The following is a 10,592-nucleotide window of genomic DNA, read 5'->3' as shown; positions in this document are numbered from 1 at the left end:
TGATATCAAATGAAATGATACTTGCTATCTTACTAGATGTTAGGGAATTCACACTGAATTATAATTATGTAATTATAATCCACACAGAATTATATCTGTAAATTCTACCCATAACAAACAGTACAATAGAAAAAATAGCTATATAGATATGGTTGTAACAAAATCTAAAAAGTATAATAATGGAGATACGAATAAAAATAATGTATAAAGAGAGAAGGCTGTTTTGGAATAATGGAAAGAGTAGGAATTCTGAAGTTGACATATCTGGATTTAGTCTAAATTCTGTCTCTTACCATGTATTTTGGGCAAATCACAGTTTTCTTAGGGGTGATAAAAAGTACTTAATAGAGTTATTACGAAGACTAAATGAAAAGAAAAAAAAGCTCATGTTTGTAATCCCAGCACTTTGGGAGGCTGAGGTGGGAGGATCACCTAAAGCCAGGAGTTTGAGACCAGTATGGTCAACATAGTGAGATTCTGGCTCTACCCAAAAAAAAAAAAAAACATTAACCGTGCATGGTGGCACACATCTGTAGTCTCAGCTACTCAGGAGGTTGAAGCAAGAGCATCACTTGTGCTTGGGAGTTCGAGTCTGCAGTGAACTATAATTGTGTCACTGCACTCCAGCCTGAGTGACAGTGATCCCATGTCAAAAAAAAAAAAAAAGATAAGAAAAGAAAAATGATTAATTGAGGTAGTATATGCTAAGTACCTAATACTAAATATATATAAGTAGAAAAATATGCTTATTTTGTTTATTTTTACTATTTTCAGGGGTGACAGTTTTTAAAAATGACTTCTTTTTTTTTTTTTTTTTGAGACGGAGTCTCACTCTGTCACCCAGGCTGGAATGCAGTGGCGCGATCTCCGCTCACTGCAAGCTCCGCCGCCTCCCGGGTTCACACCATTCTCCTGCCTCAGCCTCCCTAGAAGCTGGGACTACAGGCGCCCACCACCACGCCTGGCTAATTTTTTTTTTTGTATTTTTAGTAGAGATGGGGTTTCACCGTGTCAGCAAGGATGGTTTCGATCTCCTGACCTCATGATCCGCCCACCTCGGCCTCCCAAAGTGCTGGGATTGCAGGCGTGAGCCACTGTGCCCAGCCGGTATATTCAAAGATTTTTAAGGAAATCTACTCACATGCTTTGGGAGGTAATCAAGCTTAAAGAAGTAATTAGTAGTAGTAGGGATGATTACTATTATAGCTAGATTTTTTTTTCTGCTCTTAATTACCACCTGCAATCTACAGATGAGGAAACAAAGAATTAAACTGGTAAATGAGGTTGTACAATTAGTCAGATGTAGAGATTATATTTAAGCTCAGGTAGCTTTCTTCTAGTGCCACACTCTTAGCTACTATGCTGTTAACTTACCTAACTGTACCTACATGTTTGTGTTTCTTCACATTTTTTTACTGAATTGTGTATAACCTTTAGTAATATGTTCATTAATGTTTTCTTATATCTGTTTTAGTAGAGTTTCCTTTTGTACCTCCGAAAGTATAATATAAAAATGGAATTATGGATGCCTTATGTAGTTTTAAAACCAGTTACTTTTCAAACATAAATTTTTTAGGGTAAAACTATGATAAAACTAATTTACAACTGGAATTTCAAAGCTATTATCTTCTTGTTTTTTGAAAGAGAAAAGGGAGAAAAGGAAATAAAAAGGGAAGGGGGAAGGGGGAAAAATAAGAAAAAGCAAGACAGAGGCACTGCAGGATCTGCCCTGGGGGAAGGCTAAGGAGGGAGGGGCTATTATCTTATTTTTAGTCAATATAGACTTTAATTCTCTTGTCATTGTATGTAGTTTTTCCTTTCTTTTTTTTCTTAATGAAAAATTGGAGTTGGATAGATTAGATCTTCCCATTCTTTCTCTGACTAAATTGACTATGATTAAATTAGTTAATATTTCTCAGACTCAATTTTCTCTCCTGAGAAATGGGAATAACAGTACTACAATATAGAATATAATTTGCTAATCCTTAATAAATGTTAGCTTCATTTGCCCTTCTCTTCCTTTGCCTTTTTAATTCTAGAATCTAAAATAAGTATATGCTGTGACTGAACGGTAAGATAGTTGACTCAAGTTTTAATCATTTTGCCTTTAAGTGTTATTTATGGGTGATTACATTGTAGGTATGATCAGAATAATACAGAAGTATTTATGAAGATCTTGTACTTTTTTCTTGAAGAAAAGTTCAGTCCAAGGGGCTGTTTGTTATGTTTATAGATACCTTTACAGAAAATGCTTTCAGCCATGAGACTAATCCTCATGGACTTGTGGTTATTAATAGCCACAAATTGTAATAACAGTTCAAAAATGAAAACTTAATTCTGTCTTCTTTTTACAGCAACTTCTTCAAATACTGAAGCAGAAAACCAATCAAAATTCAGTGGACACTATGTTGAAATTTACTTTGAATGCACTTTGGAACCTCACAGATGAATCGCCAACCACTTGTAGACACTTTATGAAAATCAAGGGTTAGAACTCTTCATGAGGGTTATAGAGGTCAGAATGGGAATTTAGCTTACAGTTTTGATATTTATTAATTTACTTACTCTAGCATTCATTTTATATATATATATATATATATATTTTTTTTTTTTTTTTTTTTTTGAGACAGAGTCTCGCTCTGTTGCCCAGGCTGGAGTGCAGTGGTGGCCGGATCTCAGCTCACTGCAAACTCCGCCTCCCGGGTTTACGCCATTCTCCTGCCTCAGCCTCCCGAGTAGCTGGGACTACAGGTGCCCGCCACCTCGCCCAGCTAGTTTTTTGTATTTTTAGTAGAGACGGGGTTTCACCGTGTTAGCCAGGATGGTCTCGATCTCCTGACCTCGTGATCCGCCCGTCTCGGCCTCCCAAAGTGCTGGGATTACAGGCTTGAGCCACCATGCCCGGCCTTCATTTTATATTTGGTTCTTTAAGTAATTATAGGTTTCTCTTTTTACAGTCTTTCCTAACTGAGTCATCCATTTAGCAGAAAGTTCTAGGACTTTTGGTAAGATATAAGCACTTCCTGCTAATTTCCAACCTGTATTTATTTCTGTCTGAAGTAACACATTGAAAGTTGCAGCTCTGCACTGGCAGTATCATAGCCAATGAGGTCTATCCAAGGCACAATGCTAATTGAGAACTATTCCCAATACCTCACCATGACGCCTTGAAATATGGCCGGCAATGGTAATTTCTTTTCTTTTCTTTTCTTTTTTTTTTTTTTGAGACAGGGTCTCACTTTGTTGCCCAGGCTGGAGTGCAGTGGTGTGATCACAGCTCACTGCAGCGTCGACCTCCTGCTGGGCTCAAGCAATTCCCCCAACTCAGTCTCCCTAGTAGGTGGGACCATAGGTGTGTGCCACAATGCTCAGCTAATTTTTGTATTGTTTGTAGAGATGGGGTTTTGCCATGTTACCGAGGCTGGTCTGAAACTCCTGAGCTCAAGTAGTCCTCCTACCTCAGCCTCCCAAAGTGCTGGCATTGTAGACATGAGCTGCCCGGTTGGCAATGGCAATTTTTGACGATTTCTAGGTGAATGAACAAAAAAAGAAATAAAGAAAGCTGCTGCTATGATACTTGTAAACAATGACATTGGAAAATAAATATTATTAAATTTAAAAAGACTATGAATATATATTATATATATTATATATATTATATATATATATATGCCGGGTTTGGTGGTTCACACCTGTAATCCCAGCCCTTTGGGAGGCCGAGGTGGGCAGATTAGCTGAGGTCAGGAGTTCATGAACTGTCTGGCCAACGTGGTGAAACCCCATCTCTACTAAAAACACATAAATTAGGCGGGCATGGTGGCGGGTGCCTGTAATCCCAGCAACTTGGGAGGCTGAAGCAGGAGAATGGCTTGAATCCGGGAGGCGGAGGTTGCAGTGAGCCGAGATCACGCCATTGCACTCCAGCCTGGGCAACAAGAGCAAAACTCCATCATACATATATATATAATATATTTATATACACACACACACACATATATATACACACATATATATACATATATATAAATATTTTTGCCATATTAAAAGGAAAAATATAAATATGCATACACTTCTTTATATTTTTTGGTATTGTACAAAGTTTCACACTGAGCATGTTTTACTTTTTTTTATTTATTTTTGAGATAGGATCTGTCACTCTGTTGCCCATTGTGGAGTGCAGTGGCACAATCATGGCTCACTGCAGCCTCGACCTGCTAGGCTCAAGCAATTTTCTCACCTTAGCCTCCCAAGTGCTAGGACTATAGGCATGTGCCACTATGCCCAGCTTATTTACCTATTTATTTTTGTAGGCTGCAGTCTCACCATGTTGCACAGGCTACTCTCAAATTCCTGGGCTCAAATAATCCTCCTGCCTCAGCCTCCTAAGGTACTGGGATTACAGGCAAGAGCCACCGCACTTGGCTTCGTGTTTCACTTTTATAATCAGAAAAACAGATCTCATTAAAAAATGTTGTTAGGCTGGACACAGTGACTCATACCTGTAATCTCAACACTTTGGGAGGCTGAGGTGAGAAAATGTCTTGAGCCCAGGAGTTTGAGACCAGCCTGGGCAACAAAGCATGACACCATCTCTACAAAAAATAAAATAGGAAAATTAGCTAAACGTGGTGATATGCACCTGTAGTCCCAGCTAGTGGGGAGGCTGAGGCGGGAGGATCACTTGAGCCTAGGAGTTTGAGGGCTGCAGTGAGCTGTGCTCATCCCACTGCACTCCAGCCTGGGTGACAGAGCTCTCTCTTGTTGTTTTTTTTTTTTTTTCATACGGAGTCTTGCACTGTTCCCCGGGCTGGAGTGCAGTGGCACAATCTCGGCTCACTGCAACCTCCGCCTCCCAGGATCAAGCGATTCCCCTGCCTCAGCCTCCTAAATAGCTAGGATTACAGGCACCTGCCACTAGGCCCAGCGAATTTTTTGTATTTTTTTAGTAGAAACGGGGTTTCACTATTTTGGCCAGGCTGGTCTGAAATTCCTGACCTTGTGATCCATCTCTCTTTTTTCTTTTTTGTTTTTGAGACGGAGCCTCGCTCTGTCGCCCAGGCTGGAGTCTCGCTCTGTCGCCCAGGCTGGAGTGCAGTGGTGGGATCTCGGCTCACTGCAAGCTCCACCTCCTGGGTTCTCGCTGTTCTCCTGGCTCAGCCTCCCGAGTAGCTGGGACTACAGGCCCCCGGCACCACGGCCGGCTAATTTGTTGTATTTTTTGTAGAGACGGGGTTTTGCCGTGTTAGCCAGGATGGTCTCGATCTCCTGACCTCATGATCTGCCCACCTCAGCCTCCCAAAGTGCTGGGATTACAGGCTTGTGCCACCGTGCCCGGCCAATTTGTCTCTTAAAAAGAGAGAATTCTCTTAAAAAGAGAGAATTCTGTAGTTAATGATTACTACTTAAAAAGTGCTTACAAAGGCCTGGCATGGTGGCTCACGCTTGTAATCCCAGCACTTTGGGAGGCTGATGTGGGCGGATCACCAGAGGTCAGGAGTTTGAGACCATCCTGGCCAACATGGTGAAACCCTGTCTCTATTAAAAATACAAAAGTCAGCCAGCCGGGCACAGTGGCTCAAGCCTGTAATCCCAGCACTTTGGGAGGCTGAGATGGGCGGATCACGAGGTCAGGAGATCGAGACCATCCTGGCTAACACGGTGAAACCCCGTCTCTACTAAAAAAAAAAAAAAAAAAGAAAACCTAGCTGGGCAAGGTGGCAGGCGCCTGTAGTCCCAGCTACTCGGGAGGCTGAGGCAGGAGAATGACGTGAACCCGGGAGGCGGAGCTTGCAGTGAGCTGAGATCTGGTCACTGCATTCCAGCCTGGGCAACACAGCGAGACTCCGTCTCGAAAAAAAAAAAAAAATTCAGCCGAGCGTGCTTGTGCACGCCCATATCCAGCTACTCAGGAGGCTGAGGCAGGAGAATCGCTTGAACCTGGGAGGCAGAGGTTGCACCACTGCACTCCAGCCTGGGAGACAGAGCAAGACTCTGTTTCAAAAAAAAAAAAGGACTACTTACGAATCACATATTTCTTAATATATTGGATATGGATTAAAGTGAGCCCTCTAGGATTTTGAGACAAAGGTAAAAGATCAAATATTTTGTCAATTTAAATTGCTGTAACAGGCAAAGTGCCTATGTGGCAAAAGCCATTTTATTTTATTTTATTTATTTATTTTTTTTTTGAGATGGAGTCTGGCTCTGTCACCCAGGCTGGAGTGTGGTGGCGTGATCTTGGCTCACTGCAAGCTTTGCAAATTTACAAGTATCCTTGCACAGGGGCCATGCTAATCTCTGTACCCTTCCAATTTTAGTATGTGTGCTGCCAAGCGAGCACGCAAAAACCATTTTAAAGCAGACCTCTGCTCTCAAGGAATTAGATTATGGGAGGCATAGATTAGTGAGTTAAAAAAATATAAATTGGAGCTTGTTTTCCACATGCAAGCCGTGAGGAGATGGATTTTTAGGAAAGCTGAGGATTGCCATTTAAGGAGGACCTATTTGTTCGTTGTAGCCTTCATTATATAAGGTAGAAAATGGAAAACAACCTAAATGTCCAGTAATAGAGGAATTATTAAATAAATTATAGTATTTGATTGTTTTATTCAGGGTTAATATGACTTTTTGATACAGAAGTTGGCTGAGGTCACCTGAAATGGAAAGGGGAAATTTATTTTTAAGTATTTGAGGGTCAGGTGCAGTGGCTCATGACTGTAATCCCAGCACTTTGGGAGGCTGAGGTGGGTGGCGGATCACGTGAGGTCAGGAGTTCAAGACCACCCTAGCCAACATGGTGAAACCCTATTTCCACTGAAAACACAAAAATTAGCCAGGCGCGGTGGCACATACCTGTCCCAGCTACTCGGAAGGCTGAGGCAGGAGAATTGCTTGAATCTGGGATGCGGAGGTTGCAGTGAGCCGAGATCGCATCACTGCACTCCAAGCCTGGGTGATAGAGCAAGACTCCGTCTCAAAAATAAATAAATAAATATATATATATACACACACACATAAATCCTATGTTTTGTTTAAATTTCAAAAGGAATACGTGTTTATTATAACTAGTAAAACAGCACAAAAATGTATTTAATATCCTTATGGTGCTGTCTCCAACGTTTCATCATTTTTATCTCCATGAAGTCACTAATATTAATACAACTTTATATGTTTCCTTCCATATTTTTCTCTATTACCTTGAGACAACATTTTTTCAATAATTTAATTTGAGATATTGATTCTAATTTAATTCTTTATGGTCAGAGAATATGCTTTGATTGGTTTGAGTCCTTCTGAATTTATTGAGACTTGTGTATGGCCAAGGATATGGTCTATTTTGGTAAATATTCCATGTACACTTGAGAGGAATGTGTATTGTCTTATTATTGGGTATAGTGGTGTTCTTTCTTTCTTTTTTTTTTTTTTTTTGAGACGGAGTCTCACTCTGTCGCCCAGAGTGCAGTGGTGCAATCTTGGCTTACTGCAAGCTCTGCCTCCTGAGTTCACGCCACTCTCCTGCCACAGCCTCCCGAGTAGCTGGGACTACAGGCACCCGCCCCCACACCCAGCTAATTTTTTTTGTATTTTTAGTAGAGACGGGGTTTCACTGTGTTAGCCAGGATGGTCTTGATCTCCTGACCTCGTGATCTGCCCATCTCAGCCTCCCAGAGTGCTGGGATTACAGGCGTGAGCCACTGCGCCCGGCCCTTTTTTTTTTCTGAGACAGAGTTTCACTCTTGATGCCCAGGCTGGAATCCAGTGGCGATATCTCAGCTCACTGCAACCTCAACCTTCCCGGTTCAAACGATTCTCCTGCCTCAGCCTCCCGAGTAGCTGGGATTACAGGCATGTGACACCATGCCCAGCTAATTTTTGTATTTTTAGTAGAGATGGGATTTCTTCATGTTGGTCAGGCTGGTCTCGAACTTCCAACCTCAGGTGATTTGCCCGCCTCGGCCTCCCAAAGTGCTAGGATTACAGGCGTCGTGAGCCACTGCACCTGGTGAGGTATAGTGTTCCATAAATGACAATCAGGTGTATTTGGTTCACACTGTACAACTCTACCATATCCTTACTAATTTTCTGCCTACCTGGTCTATCAATTATTGACAAAGGAGTTTTGAAATCTCTGTCTATAATCGTAGATGTGTATGTTTCTCCTTACCGTTCTATCAGTTTTTTCTTCATGTATTTTGAAACTCTATTATTAGATGTATAAACATTTAAAATTATGTACTCCTGATTAATGGACACCTTTACCATTATGAAATGACTTTTCTTTACCCCGGTAATATCCTCTACTTTGAAGTCTTCTTTGATACTGATACAGCCATTTGTACTTTCTTTTGACTAGTGTTAACATAGTATATCTTTTTTTACCCTATTACTTTTAACCTATATTTGTCTTTATATTTAAAATGTATTTCTTAGCCGGGCGCGGTGGCTCAAGCCTGTAATCCCAGCACTTTGGGAGGCCGAGGCGGGCGGATCACAAGGTCAGGAGATCGAGACCATCCTGGCTAACACGGTGAAACCCCGTCTCTACTAAAAATACAAAAAACTAGCCGGGCGAGGTGGCGGGCGCCTGTAGTCCCAGCTACTCGGGAGGCTGAGGCAGGAGAATGGCGTAAACCCAGGAGGCGGAGCTTGCAGTGAGCTGAGATCGCGCCACTGCACTCCAGCCTGGGCGACAGAGCAAGACTCCGTCTCAAAAAAAAAAAAAATAAAAAAAAAAAAAAAAAAAATAAAAATAAAATAAAATGTATTTCTTGTAGATAGCATATACTTTGCATCCTGCTTTTTTATCCAGTTTGAAAATCTGTTTTTTATTTGGAGTATTTGGATCATTTACATTTCCTGTGATTTTTAAAATTTTTTAAATAATAAAAAATAATAATTGTGTATATGGAGTACAATGTGATTTTTGTTTTGTTTTGTTTTGTTTTGGAGACGGAGTCTTGCTGTGTCGCCTAGGCTAGAGTGCAGTGGCGTGATCTTGGCTCACTGCAACCTCCACCTCCCAGGTTTAAGCGATTCTTCTGCCTCAGCCTCCCACGTAGCTGGGATTACAGGTGTGCCCCACCACACCCAGCTAATTTTTGTATTTTTAGTAGAGATAGGGTTTCGCCATGTTGGCCAGGCTGATCTTGAACTCCTGATCGATGCGAGAAGGTCACTGAATTGTCAGATTTAGGCTAAGCGTCAGAGTTAGGCTACAGCATCACAAACTGTCTTGCAAAATGCTGCTGGGGAGGTGCAGAGAGAGAAAAGCCAGGAATAGAGGTGCAGTCTGGGAAAGCTCCCAGCAGGGGTCTGATTGATGGGTGGTGAAGAGCTAATGAAATTCACCAGGAGGAACAGGTGTGTAGGGGGATGTGGGCAGAGGAGGAGGGGAAAAGCAACAAAGAGAAACAAGATGTGATGTTGGAAAAAGGCAAAGAATAAACAGTTCCAACCTACAATGACAACTGTAGAGAAGTTCCATGCAATCTCTGTATTGTTTTATTTGCTAAGAGCACTATAACTTTCGATTCATGGTTTGCATTTGCAAAATACTGTCAATAAATCTAAATCCATCAGAGGAGTGGCTAACAGCTCTAGCACGTCTGTATCATGGAACCATTGAGAGAAGAATGCATAGTTCTATAGGAGCTCATGTGAATTGATCTCCAGAATATATTAAATCAAAAGAGGAAAGTAAAGGACAGTGTGACTAGAATAAGCATATGTGTATGTGATGGATGTCTATTTTGCCTTCTTTTTTTTTTTTTTTTTTTTTTTTTTTTGAGATAGAGTTTTGCTCTTATTGCCCAGGCTGGAGTGCAATGGCACGATCTCAGCTCACCTCAACCTCTGCCTCCCGGATTCAAGCGATTCTCCTGCCTCAGCCTCCCGAGTAGCTGGGATTACAGGCATGCACCACCAGGCCCAGCTAATTTTGTATTTTCAGTAGAGACAGGGTTTCTCCATATTTCTCCATGTTGGTCAGGCTGGTCTCTAACTCCTAATCTCAGGCGATCCACCCGCCTAGGCCTCCCAAAGTGCTAGGATTACAGGTATGAGCCAACATGCCTGGCCTCTGATGGGTGTCTATTTCTTAGTTATATTTACATCCTTCTGTGTTTCTGAAAGTACACACAAATACAAGACCAGCCTGACCAACATAGTGAAACCCCATCTCGACTAAAAATACAAAAAATTAGCAGGGCGTGGTGGCAGGTGCCTGTAATCCCAGCTACTCAGGAGGCTGAGGCAGGAGAATCACTTGAACCTGGGAGGCGGAGGTTGCAGTGAGCTGAGATCGTGCCACTGCACTCGGGCCTAGGTGACAAGAGCGAGACTCTGTCTCAAAAGAAAATAAACAAACAAACAAATAAAAAATTATGTGCACAAAGACCGGGTGCGGTGGCTCACGCCTGTAATCCCAGCACTTTGGGAGGCCAAGGCGGGTGGATCACGAGGTCAGGAGATCAAGACCATCCTGGCTAACACAGTGAAACCCAGTCTCTGCTAAAAATACCAAAAAAATTAGCCGGGCATGGTGGCGGGTGCCTGTAGTCCCAGCTACTCGGGAGGTTGAGGCAGGAGAATGG

The 10,592-nt window shown here is 42.0% G+C and overlaps 2 pseudogenes; one reads left to right on the top strand and one right to left on the bottom strand.

Moving 5' to 3' along the window:
• Window positions 1-3,078: 3,078 nt before the first annotated feature.
• LOC116273881 lies at window positions 3,079-3,228 on the top strand (annotated as a pseudogene).
• A 3,012-nt stretch (window positions 3,229-6,240) lies between these two features.
• Window positions 6,241-6,340, bottom strand: LOC116273965 (annotated as a pseudogene).
• Window positions 6,341-10,592: the final 4,252 nt, after the last annotated feature.

This window comes from Papio anubis, chromosome 2, assembly GCF_008728515.1.
Source record: "Papio anubis isolate 15944 chromosome 2, Panubis1.0, whole genome shotgun sequence".
Lineage (NCBI taxonomy): Eukaryota > Metazoa > Chordata > Mammalia > Primates > Cercopithecidae > Papio > Papio anubis.
This window is presented reverse-complemented; position numbering and strand designations above follow the sequence as displayed.